Source organism: Arachis ipaensis, chromosome B1 (genome assembly GCF_059453495.1).
Source record: "Arachis ipaensis isolate K30076 ecotype BB chromosome B1, ASM5945349v1, whole genome shotgun sequence".
NCBI classification, from domain to species: Eukaryota; Viridiplantae; Streptophyta; class Magnoliopsida; order Fabales; family Fabaceae; genus Arachis; species Arachis ipaensis.
In genome coordinates this window covers 106,270,773-106,284,264 of record NC_142436.1, presented here as the reverse complement: position 1 = coordinate 106,284,264, position 13,492 = coordinate 106,270,773, and positions in this window count along the sequence as shown.

The window sequence follows — 13,492 nt, the reverse complement described above, 5'->3', positions numbered from 1 at the left end:
ATCAACATACAATCACTCAAACAACACAATTAATCATGAAAATCATCAATGTAACATTAACAATTCAAGATTCACAACATTCATGAAATGGGTATAAAATAACAATTGATAAGAAAACATAAAACTAACACAAGATCTAAACAAAATTATACTAAGGAATTCAAATTAAGCAATTAAAACTAGTAATTAACAAGATCCAATTCAGAATTCAACAAGGGAAGATCAAATCAAAACTAGATCTAGAGAGGAACAAGGGTTTCTCTCTCTAGAAGAACAAGAACAAAAAACTAGCTAAAAATTGTATCTAAGTGTGAATGAATGATCCCTCCCTTTCTCCCTAGCATCCTTGGGTCTTTTCCATGCAGAACCAGCTTGAATTTGGGCCTCTTGAGCCTCAGAAATCGCCAGGCACGATTTCCTTTAATGAGGTCACGTGCAGCTTATCGCGCGTACGCGCCATGCGTGCGTGCGCGCCGATTGATTTTGTGATCCATGCGTGCGCGCCATGTATGCATGCGCGCGGGTGTGGATTTCTCTAATTCGTGCGGATGCACCGATCTACGCGCGTCGTTTCCAGCTGTCCACATCCACGCGTGTGCGGGTTGTGCGCGTGCGCGCCCATGTTGAAACTCCCAAAATCCAAATCTTCATGTTCCTTCCTCTTGTGCATGCTTTCTTTCTGTCTTCTAGGCCATTCTTGCCCTATTAATTCTGAAATCACTCAACAAACACGTCATGGCATCGAATGGTAATAAAAGAGGATCAAAATATAGCAATTTTAAGGCAAAAGAAGCATGTTTTCCATCATGAAGCAATATTAGGAAAGGAACACAAAACCATGCAATTCTTGTGAATAAGTGTGAAAAATATTGACAAAACCCCCCAAATTCTACACAATATAAACCATAAAATTGGGGTTTATCACTCAGCGAGCCGGTGCTCCAGGGAGAGCAGATGATGAGTCACCACCCCCAGTCCACGGGAGGAGAGCCTGATTCCGTGGGGGACATGGGTGAATGAGAAGCCTCCATCCCGGCGTCGATCTAGAGCTCGAGCCTCAGCAGCAGTAACACCTGGACCTTCTTCCTCTTCAACTGTAGCAGGTCCCTCTACGGCACCAGTAGCACCTATAGCACCACCACCAGCACCCCATCCGATATATCTACTGGTACAACGTCTTTTCCGATTCATGGAGCATAGTGAGCTCCGCATCATGCGATGCCTTGATCGAGTGGATCAGATGCTAGTAGCATTGGGCGCCGAGATGCCCCCTAATGCCGACCCTTCTTCCGCAGAGGAGGAAGAGCAGGCTCAGCCAGAGGCACCCCACTGACCCAGGCTACCCCAGAGGCACAGTAGACCTCCGTGGAGCCACAGCCTCAGTCCCAACCGGATGCGACCGTTGACCATCACCCCAAGTCTGAGCCATAGCATCGAGGACGATGCTTCATTCTAAGTGTGGGGTGGTCACCGTCGTCACCGTCGGTGGAATTACTATTTTGGGTGAACAATTTCGGACATTTATCCCGTATTTTGTGTTACTTTTAGCATTTGCATTTTGGTTTATTTTGCACTTATGGATTATTGTACATATTAGTATTTTGGGATACTTTTGCTTTAGTTTGTTGCATTTTGCATTTTGGATCATTGTAGACATTTGATCTCTTTAGTTGGATTTGCTTTATGTAGTTGTTTTAGCTCTTTGGTTGTGATTAGAAAAGTATTTTGGATTGTTGAAATCCAAGTTTACCCTTTTCACATAAGAAATTTTGTTTGATTGAAAAAGAAGGGATAAACTAAGGAAATTTTAAAATTTCTAAATCACAACATTGCATTTAGGATGCACATATAATAAGCTTAGTCAAACAATGAAAATTTCCAAAGAATTTATCCATAGGGCACCACCCCATTTGATTGAAAAAATTTTTTGTGGAACTTGCTTGAATTATATATTTTGTGAAGCATGTTTTTGAGCTAAAAATACAAGCATGTGAGATTTGAGCCTAATGATGTGGTTACATCTTATAACCACTTATTTTCCTTCTTGTGTGCATTATTCTCTTTCTATGATTGTGATCCTTGATTTGTTTAATTCTATATGTCCATTATTCCTTGTATACATGCATTTATATGATTGAGGCTATTGTTTTATAAAGCTCACATACCCAAATGGCCTACCTTTTACCATCCATTGTTAGCCAATTTTGAGCCTATGCTTAACCCAATTGTTCTTTATTTTAGCACATTACATGCCTAAAGCAAAAAACAATAAATGTTCCTTGTTTGGATCTTTGATTAGCCTAGGCTAGTAGAGTGCTTATTATTCAAGTTTGGGAAGATTTGGGAACATTGATTTGGATAAAAGGGTGTTTTGTATTTCCACATTTGGAAATTGGGTGCATGCTCATGTATTAATCAAATTTTAGACCTTATGCATTGATGTTCTTGTATATAGTTTGAAAGGAAAAAAAACAAAAATGAGAAAAGCAAAAGAAAAAGAAAAGTGAATATGAAAAGAAAAGAAAAGAAAGGAAAAATATAGAAAAAAGAAAGAAAAAAAAGAGAAAAGCAATAAAAAGGGGACAAAATGCCCCAAAGTAAAGTTCAATAAGAATCAATGCATAAGTGTTGTGAAATGAAAAGAAAATGCATGAGTATGTGAAAATGTGAAGAATGGGTAGTTAGGTTAGAACTTTGTTGTATAGGTTATCATAGGTTAGGTGGGAAAGTCTAGGCTAATCAAAGATTCAAATTCTAGTCCACTTAACCATATATGACCCTGCCTTGACCCTAGCCCCATTACAACCTTTGAGAAAGTCCTCATGATAATTGTATGCACGCATTGAATAATTGTTGATTGTTAGATGAAGAACAAATCTTGGAAAGCATGATTAGGAGGGAATTGAGTGAATCAACCCCTAAACACTTGAGTAACTAGAGCGGATACACATCCGGTGAGTGTTCGATTGCTCAACTACATGTTTTCACCATGATCATTCTTCTTCATGCAAGTTTGTAAATCTTTTTGATAATTCAATACAATTGTGGGTTTGGTTTGATTTAATATCCATTGCCTTAGCCATATGTGTATCTATGTTTTCTTGGAAGTTAATTTGTTTTGACCAAGCATTTGCATTCATATAGATAGTTTGCATATAGTTTAGTTGCATTGAATAAATATCATACCCCTTGTTTCCTTCTTGATTTAGCATGAGGACATGCTATGGTTTAAGTGTGGGGAGGTTGATAAATCCCATTTTTAGGGTTTATCTTGTGTTGAATTTAGAGCATTTTATCAATTTTTTCTCACATTTATTCAATTAAGTGTGAAAACATGCTTTTAGGCCTTTAATTTGATGACTTTTATCCACCTTTGATTCCACTAGATGCCTTGATTTGTTTGTTAAGTGAATTCAGGTTGAAAAGGCTAGGAATGGATCAAAGGATTGAAGAGGAAAGCATGCAAAGTGGAGAAATCATGGAAAGCCAAAGATTTGGGATGCACTCATCCACGCGCACGTGTAATGGACGCGCACGCGTGGATCGTAAAACTCCAGGGATGCGCACGTGTGCTGTACACGTACGCATCGATGTCCGCACGTGACTTCTTTAGTGAAATTGTGCCTGGCGAATTCAGAGGTGCCCCTGTTCCAGTTTGGAGCTGAATTTTGGCGGAAAAAGGTTAAAAGGACCAAGGATTGAAGGGGAATGCATTACTTTACACATGAGGAAATAGTTTAGTTTAGTTAATGCTTTAGTTAGTTTCTAGAGAGAGAAGCTCTCTCTTCTATCTAGAATTAGGATTAGGTTTGGGTTAATAAGCTTAGATCTAGGCTTTAATTCATGCTTTGATCTACTTCTACCTTTCAATTCTTTGTTGCTACATCTTGTTCTTCTATTCTCTTGTTGTAATTTTCTCTATTTTGTCTCTATATTTTGTTGTTGATCTACTCTTGTTCCTTTTATTTTCTATTAATGCAATTTGAGGTAATTCATGTTAATTGTGCTTTCTTTGCTTGTTGTTGTTAATTCTTTGCAATTAGTTGTTGTTAGATTTCATTCTTGTTGTCAATTTACTATGATTTCCTTTTATACCTTCCAAGTGTTTGTCAAAATTCTTGAAAGGATGTTAAAGTAGAATTTTATGTTCTTGGTTGCTTGGGAAGGTAACTTAGGAATTCTTGAGTTACTAATGTCCAAGTGATTGATAGTTAGTAGCCATTGACTCTAGCTCTCATTAATTCAGTTAGTGAATAGCTAGGGCTTATGGACTTGGATTGATATAGCTCATTTGACTTTCCTCTACTTGTTAGAGGATGATTTAATGGGATTGATCCTTGCAAATTATCATATTGTGGTTAGTGATAAGGATAGAGATCCTTGACCACCAAACCTTGGCAAGACCTTTTCATCATTTGAATTCCTTTGCCACTTACTTTTCTTGTCTCTTATTCAAAACCCCAAAATATACATGTCCATAGCCAATAACAAGAACACTACCCTGCAATTCCTTTGAGAGACGGCCCGAGGTTTAAATACTTCGGTTATTAGTTTTATTAGGGGTTTGTACTTGTGATAAACAATTTTTTGTATGAAAGGATTATTGTTGGTTTAGAAACTATACTAGCAACGAGAATTTATTATGAAATTCTAAACCATCAAAAATTCATTCATCAGGGTGTCGTCTTTGATGATCCATCCAATTCTCCCCTCGGAATGAACTTGTTGCCTCTAGGAAACTCGAACATGATGTTCGTTGGTTGCCTCTCTACCCCCACTGCGTTTGCTAAGCGCATCACCATCGATGGAAATGAAATGTTGATGTTTTTCTTCTCAACCAATTTTCAAATCGATTTGCGCATCAAAGGTACAATGGCTATATGCTTTCCTTCCATGATAGCCCAAAATAGCAAAGCAGTCCTAAATCTGACATGGGTAGCATGGGTGCTCGGGATGATGTAGTCTGCCACAATCTAATGCCATATACGAGCCTCGGCATTCAAATCAGAGTAAGCAATACTAGTGGGAACAGAATTCCTCCCTTTGCTATACTCCCATGATGCACCAGGATGGCCTATTCTCCCAAGAACGGGAGTCAGAGATATTCTTCCCTTAAACACATCCGCTTTGATCTTTAAATAATCATCATTCTCAGGCGGATTGTGGGGGATGTGCAGAATAGCTTCTAGAGCATGATTGGAAGTATCCAACATCATTCCCCGGAGGAATACTGACTTCGGTTCCTGTTCCGAGGGTTACCTGAAACTGTAGTTCGATCTCGGACGAGATCTTCTATGCTGGTCAGAGATGACGTGTCCGGCTGGTGAGTGGCGGCCGAAGCTGTCGTGTCCGATTTATTGGACTAGCTGCACTGCTGATCCTTCGTCACCGGAGGGTGGGGGGTACCTGCAAGGGACTTCGATGCTTAAGTTAGCAAGGGTATTAAGCAGGTTTTTTGTAGAATCAGAGTATGAGTTATACATGGGTGCTCCAGTGTATTTATAATGGTGTAGAGTGACCTTTTTAGATAAGATAAGTTAGTTATCTTATCTTATCATATCTTTGAGTGAGGTCAGCTTATCTTTAAGGGAATTGCCCTTATCTCTATAGGCTTGGGCTGCCTTTGGATTTGGGTCATGTTCCTCTATTTGGGCCCCTTACTGGGCTTTCCTGTCGGTTTGGCCGAGCTCTCTTTAAAAAGAGGTCGGATAGTCTGACCTGAGGAGGTCGGTCGCTTTGACGCCAATCATCCCGGGTCGGACAACTCGACCTAGGGTATTAACAGTGCCTCTGCTCGAGTTTGGTCTTTTTTGGGAGATCGAGTCTTGTATTTAGGACTTCGATCCTGCTCTGATGAAGCCGAACTCGGGCACCGGTCGACTTCTTCCTTGTAAAGTCTTCGTTTTTGAATGCGGAACGTTTTCTTCTAAAAGCGCGCGCTTTTGTATTAGCGCTCTGTTCTTGGGAACGGGCGAGGGTTTTTAATACCCTTATTAATTAGTTTTTAATGCCCCGTTTCCCTTGGCTTTCTAATTTAAATCTTTACGCACAGAAAAGACGGTTTTTCTTCTCTTGTTACCGTAACTTCCCTTTTCTTTCTCATTTTCTGTTTTCGCCTGGAGTTTGTAATTTCGCATTTCTTCCTACGACATTGCCTGGTGCTTTTGCTTGTGCGAGGGTAATTCAGGATTTCGTCTTCCTTCCTCCACTCCTCTGAAGCTTTCTGCTTTTTCCAGGTTGGTTCTATTTACAGTTGGTTTTCTTTGTCATTTGACTGCATGTTTGAAAAAAGCTTGAACCTTTTTATGATCTTTGTGTTTACTTGTCATTGTAATGTGTTATCTCTGACTTTCTTTTTCATTTTTTACGCATTTTCCCAGTATTTCTTGTTTGAGGCTTCTGGCTGTTTATTTTGAAAAAACTGTATCTTGCTCATAATTTTAAAAGATTGCCTCTTGACTTCTGCTCTGTTTTGGTGGCTTTCCTTGTTGCTGTATCTTTGTAGGAGATAACGATTCCCATAATTAATTTTTGCCTTTTGTTCGGAGTGCATTTCCCTCTTGATGCTTTTGTTAGTTCCGTCTGAGACTGTGAATTTTGGGAAGTGATTTTGATGATTTTTGATTTGTAACTCATGGCTTTTCTTCTTGGAGTGTTATCTTCCTGTCAAGACATGTAGAGACGTAAAGATGAAAACTTGTAGGTTTCCTTGAGCCCTTGCTCCCTGACTTGCCCCCAAAAGGATGCCCCTGGGTCTTTAGTGTAGGTCTCGGGGGTTTCCTTTTGTTTGTATTGCTCTGTGTCGCGCTTGTCCGAGTTGTTCTGAGATGTTTTATTTTTTATCCGAGATGTTTTTGGGTTAGTAATCTATTTTCTTCTTTTCTTGCTGTAGGACTAGTTGATTATCATGTCTTCTCGCAAGAACATTGTTGAGACATCTTCCCAGGTTCCCGAGGGCATGGCTGATTGGGTGGATTCAATGGTTCTTTTGTGTGTTTCTTTGGTTGATTCTGAGTTTTGTCAGCAGCTTAGGCAGTTTCATAGGATTTGTAGTAGTGTCAGTGAGGAGAAGAATTACGAACTTGTACCTCCCTCCTCTGAAGAGAGAGTTTGTTTCTCTACTCTTGTTGTTGGAGACCGTCCTTTTTTCTGTGCATATGATTTCTTCTTTGGCCAGATGAGCATCACCATTCCTTTTACTCCTTTTGAGACCAATCTGTTGTGGTCTTGCAATGTAGCTCCGTCCCAACTTCACCCCAATTCTTGGGGCTTTATAAAGATTTTTCAATTGTTGTGTCGTGAACTTGACGTCCCTGCCTCGCAATCCCTTTTCTTTTATTTGTTTGTCTTGACAAAACCTGGGGTAGTGAAGAAAACGGCTGCCTGGGTTTCTTTCCGAGCTTCGCAAGGGAAGAAAGTTTTTTCTATGTATGACGAGTTGTTTCGTGATTTTAAGAACTATTTCTTCAAGTTCCGAGCTGTTGAAGGAGCTCGGCCCTTTTTTCTGGATGAGAATGATGAGCCCACTTTTCCTTTAGAGTGGCAAAAGAATGTTGTTGTGTCGAGGTATTCATGGGAGATGTTGGACGAGATCGAGCAGGCCTTTGTGACTATGTTGGAGGAGAATTGGGGGGAGCCTCCCTATCTTGATACCAAGAAATTCTTAGGGGACCCCTCACTTCTCCGAGCTGAGCTGGGTAGTGATCGATTTCCTTTCTTTGTCTGTTTGATTTTATTTTCTGCAGGCTCTTTTCTGATTTGTAACTTGATTTCTCATTGTTGCGCGTTACTTGCAGAGATGATTAAGGATAATGAGTCTATGAAGGCCTTCAAAAGGGCGAAGAAAGCTACCGCAGCAAAAAATATCTCGGCCAAGGCGGCCGAGGAGGGATCTTCCCAGGCTCAGTCGAAGCTGTCCGTTCCGAGCTCACCTGGGGTGAGGAAGGTAATCCTAACTCCTCGGGTTCGTGTGATTGATCCTCTCCAAGCCTCTGTTGTTACTTCTGGTGCTCCTCCCAACAAAAAGCAAAAAACTCTTGAGCCTTTCAATCTTGATGCCCCGGATTTTGATGCAATCGAGTTCGTAGATCAGCAGATCGGTCCTTACGGTGTCCTCCCTATGGATGATGTATCGCTCCTCCGCCATTTGGACTTTATAACTCGGAGTAGTGTTAAGATAGCGCACATGGGGGCTGCCTTGTACCGAACTGCCCAAAATCTTCCTCTTCATGCCACCAAAGTCTTCATGGAGGAGGCTAAATAGGAGTTTGATCGGATGAAGGGCTTGAAGGAGGGGCTCGAAGTGAAAGTGATGAAACTGGAGAAGGAGCTGGAGAGCGAGAAGGCTAGCTCCCTTGCCTTGGCGGCTTCTGTGAGGTTGGCCGAGGACATGGCATTGAGGCATAAAGACAGCTATGTTACATCCTATCGGGAGGTAATGCGTCTAAGGGAGGAGTTGGAGTCTGCCCAAACTGATTACTCTGAGCTCCACGGTCACCTTGTCGGCAGTGTGAATGCTGCTTATGCGAACCTGAAGGAGCAGGTTCGAGTTCTGGCTCCCGAGGTCGATCTGTCTCTCTTCAGCCTGGACAATGTTGTGAGGGATGGTAAAATTGTCTCTGATGACTCGGATGATGATGATGTTGAACCTCCCCCTGCGCCTACTGCCAAAATGTCAACTTCTTCAGTTCCTTCTGCTGAGGCCGGTCATCCCGTATCCGATCCGGACTGTCAAATCCTGAATCGAGATGATGGGACCGTGGATGTTGTGCCCCTTCAGACTCGCCCTCCTTCTCCCCGTGCTGATGCTACTGGGAAGGCTTCTGATGTTTAACTGAACTTTTTTATCTTTGGTTGTGTAGATAGCCCGGCTTGTGGGCTTTTAAACTCTTTATTTTGTAAATTGTATTTTGCTGACTGTTGACACTTATTTAGTTGCTTGTTTAGCAACCTTAGGATAAAAAACAAAAAATAGCTCCCGAGTTCTTGGGGCTGATTTGGTTAGCCCCCTTGAATTTGTTTTTATCAACTTCGCGCCTTTAGTATCATGTCAATCTTTATCTCGTCTAGGCACTTTTTCTAGACTTTTAGTAGTGTTGGAGCCTTGTTGCTCGATCTCCTTGGGTGGCTCTTGTGCTTTTGGCTTTGATTCTTTTTTGAGGCAAAAAATCTTGTTATTTTGGACCTTTTGTGAGGTCTCTGGCAAGAATTACTTTTGTAGCCTTTGCACTTTATGTGGATCAACTTCCTCATGTCGAGCCCTTCTAAGTTACCTTTGTAATCCTCCTTATTGGACCTTGTTCCGGTCTCTTTCAGGGATTACTTCTATAACTTCGTGTGTTGGACCGACTTCGTCATGTCGGATCATGTTATTTTGTAATCCTCTTTCTTGGACCTTGCTCAGGTCTCTTTCAAGGATTACTTCTATAACTTTGTGTTTTGGGCCAACTTCGTCATGTCGGGCCCTTCTAAGTTATTTTTGTAATCCTCTTTCTTTGACCTTGTTCAAGTCTCTTTCAGGGATTACTTCTATAACTTTGTGTTTTGGGCCGACTTCGTTATGTCGGGCCCTTCTAAGTTATTTTTGTAATCCTCTTTCTTGGACCTTGTTCAGGTCTCTTTCATGGATTACTTCTATAACTTTGTGTTTTGGGCCGACTTCGTCAGGTCGGGCCCTTCTAAGTTATTTTTGTAATCCTCTTTCTTGGACCTTGTTCAGGTCTCTTTCAGGGATTACTTCTATAACTTTGTGTTTTGGGCCGACTTCGTCATGTCGGGCCCTTCTAAGTTATTTTTGTAATCCTCTTTCTTGGACCTTGTTCAGGTCTCTTTCAGGGATTACTTCTATAACTTTGTTTTTTGGGCCGACTTCGTCATGTCGGGCCCTTCTAAGTTAAAGTAATCCTCTTTTATAGGGTTGGCCAGAGCTCTTTCCAGGGTTTACTTATAACTTGGTTTGACTTGGTCCGACTTCTTAATGTCGGCCAGTCTTTTAAGTTATTATTTAGCAATCCATCAAGACCTCGTCAGGTCCTTTCTCTGGATCACTTTTGATAACTTCTTACATTATTCTGTTTTCATCTTTGCCGATTTGTAGAAAGTGGATTAAATCCTCATTTAGTCGACCTCTAGATGAATTTGGTTTTCATCTTTGTTGGTCTTTATTGTGATCGTGCGGTGAATTTGTTTTTCACTTTCTGCCAATCTGTCGCTTTATAATCGGACGATGAATGTTTCAGATTAATGCGTCTTGAAAACTTTGTAGAACGTCTAATATATTTTATTTAAAAGAAAATTTAAATATGTACATATAGAGTCTTTATCCTCTTAATCTCAACTTGGTGCCTCATTAAAAAACCTTTTCAGGAAAAAGAGTGCATCCTATGATGAGATCTTTTGCCTTCTCTAGCTATAGTACCTTCTTAGGTTGCAAGCATGCCACGACCTAGGAAGTTCTCGCCCGTTGAGTTCGGATAGTCTGTAGTAGCCCTTTCCAAGTACTTCTGTGACTCGGTAGGGTCCTTTCCAGTTTGCTGCTAGCTTTCCTTCCCCGGGTCGAGTTGTTCCAATATCATTTCGGATTAGGATGAGATCGTTCTCAACGAAACCTCTTGGCACTACCTTTTAATTATATCTGGAAGCCATTCGTCGTTTTAGTGCTTCTTCCCTAATCCGAGCTCTTTCTTGAATTTCAGGAAGTAGGTCGAGTTCTTCCTTTTGAAGTTGGGAGTTGGCTTCTTCGTTGTAGTGGACCACTCTAGGCAACCCTTCTTCAATCTCTACCGGGATCATTGCCTCCGTTCCGTATGCTAATCGGAAGGGTGATTCCATTGTGGTGGAATGTGGCGTTGTTCGATATGCCCATAGGACTTGTGGAAGTTCTTCGGCCCAAGCTCCATTTGCCTCTTGTAATCTTCATTTTAGCCCGGCCAATATGACTTTGTTAGCAGCTTCGGCTTGTCCATTGGCTTGGGGATGTTCGACAGAGGTGAACTGGTGCTTTATGTTCAAGTCGGCTGCTAATTTTCTGAAGCCTGCATCTATGAATTGGGTGCCATTGTCTGTGGTGATAGAGTATGGAACCCCGAACCTTGTGACAATGTTCCTATATAGGAATTTTCGACTTCTTTGAGCAGTGGCGTTAGCTAGGGGTTCTGCCTCGATCCATTTTGTGAAATAGTCTACTCCTACTATGAGGAATTTAACTTGTCCCGATCCTTGGGGAAAAGGGTCCGAGAAGATCGAGTCCCCATTTTGCAAATGGCCAAGGTGAGGTTACGCTAATGAGCTCTTCTGGAGGGGCGATGTGAAAGTTGGCATTTTTTTGGCATGGTGGACATGTCTTTACAAACTCTGTGGCTTCCTTTTGTAGAGTTGGCCAATAAAATCCTGCCTGGAGTACTTTTTTGGTAAGAGCTTGTGCTCTGAGATGATTGCCACAAATGCCACTGTGTACTTCCTCTAAGACTTCCCTTGTGTTGGGGGTCGGCACACATTTTAATAATGGCATTAAGATCCCTCTTTTGTATAGGGCGTTGTTTATGATAGTGTAGTATTGTGCCTCCCGTTTTAACCTCTTTGCCTCCTTTTCATCTGTGGGGAGTGTTTCTGTTTTGAGGTAGTTGATTATGGGGATCATCCCTCTTGGAAGGCTTGCTCGCACTCCGTTGTCCATTCGAACTTTTTTCCTTTCCTTAGAGTGGCGTAGAAGGGGAGAGACCTTATTGCTGATCCCGCTAGGAATCTGGATAAGGCCGCCAACCTCCCGTTGAGTTGTTGTACCTCTTTGACACAAGTTGGGCTCTTCATGTTGAGTATAGCCTGGCATTTATCCGGATTTGCCTCGATTCCCCTTTGTGTTAGCATAAAACCCAAGAACTTGCCAGTTTCTACTGCAAAGGTGCATTTTGCAGGATTGAGTCGCATGCCATGCTTCCTTATAGTGTCGAACACTTGGGCCAAGTCGGACAATAATGTCTCTTCACTTTGTGTCTTTATCAACATGTCGTCCACATAGACTTCCATGATTTTTCCGATATGGTCTGAAAAGACTTTGTTCATTAGCCTTTGATAAGTTGCTCCCGCGTTTTTAAGACCAAAAGGCATTACAATGTAGCAATAGTTTGCTTTTGGTGTTAGAAACGAGGTTTTTTCCTGATCAGGTGGATACATTGGGATTTGGTTGTATCCAGAATATGCATCCATAAACGAGAGGTATTTATATCCGGATGAGGCATCCACCAGAGCGTCAATACTTGGGAGTGGGTAAGGATCCTTTGGGCAGGCTTTGTTGAGATTGGTGTAGTCGGTGCACATTCACCACTTCCCATTAGATTTTTTCACCAAGACGACGTTGGCTAGCCATAGTGGGTACTTGACTTCTCTTATGAATTCTGCCTCCAGTAATGCTTGTACCTATTCTTCCACAGCTTGGGATTATTCTGGTCTAAATTTTCTTCATCTCTACTGTACCGGCCGAGATCCTGGATAGACCGCCAACTTGTGGCACATTAGTTTAGGGTCTATGCCTGGCATGTCTACAGCTTTTCATGCGAAGAGATCAACATTATTTCGTAAGAACTGTACTAGTGATTCTTTTGCGCCTCCTTGTAGGATTGTGCCAATATTAGTTGTTTTGTGGACGAAGTTCTTCTCATCTCTGAATTCCACCAAGCTCAATTGTATAGAATTCTTCTCCTCTGCCTCTGAGGTTTAGACTTTCGTTATAACAGCGGCGTGCCATCTTTTGATCTGCTTTTATTGTAGCTATCCCTTCTACAGTTGGAAATTTCATGCATAGATGCGGAGTTGAGACTATTGCGCCGAGTTGATTTAAGGTTGTCCGTCCTATTAAGGCATTGTAGCTGAACTCACGTCGACCATGATGTAGTCTATTTTGAGTGTTCTAGATTGGTTTCCTTTTTTCAAGGTTGTGTGTAGGGGCACGTAACCCAATGGTTGTACCGGGGTATCTCCTAGTCCGAACAGGTTGTTCAGGTATGCTTTAAGCTTTTTTTCTTCTAAGCCGAGCTTGTCGAAGGCAGTTTTGAATAAGATGTCGGCGGAGCTTCCTTTGTCTATTAATGTGCGGTGGAGATTGGAGTTTGCCAGTATGATGGTGATAACCATGAGATCGTCGTGTCCCGAGATGATACCGGATGCATCTTCCTTGCTGAACGTAATTGCAGGGATGTCGGGTGCTTCCTCCTTCCCTTCGACATGATATACTTCTTTAAGATATCTTTTGCGGGATGATTTGGAGATTCCTCTTCCTGTAAATCCTCCATGTATCATATGAACATGTCTTTCTGGTGTCCGAGGTGATCGCTCAGTTCGTCCAGCCTCTTCATCCCTCCTTCTTTTTCTTTGCTCATCGTCTCGGGTGGCCAAATACCGATCTAGTTTTCCTTCTCTTACTAACTTTTCTATGATGTTCTTTAGATCGAAGCATTCGTTGGTAGAATGTCTGCGGACACGATGGTATTCGCAATAC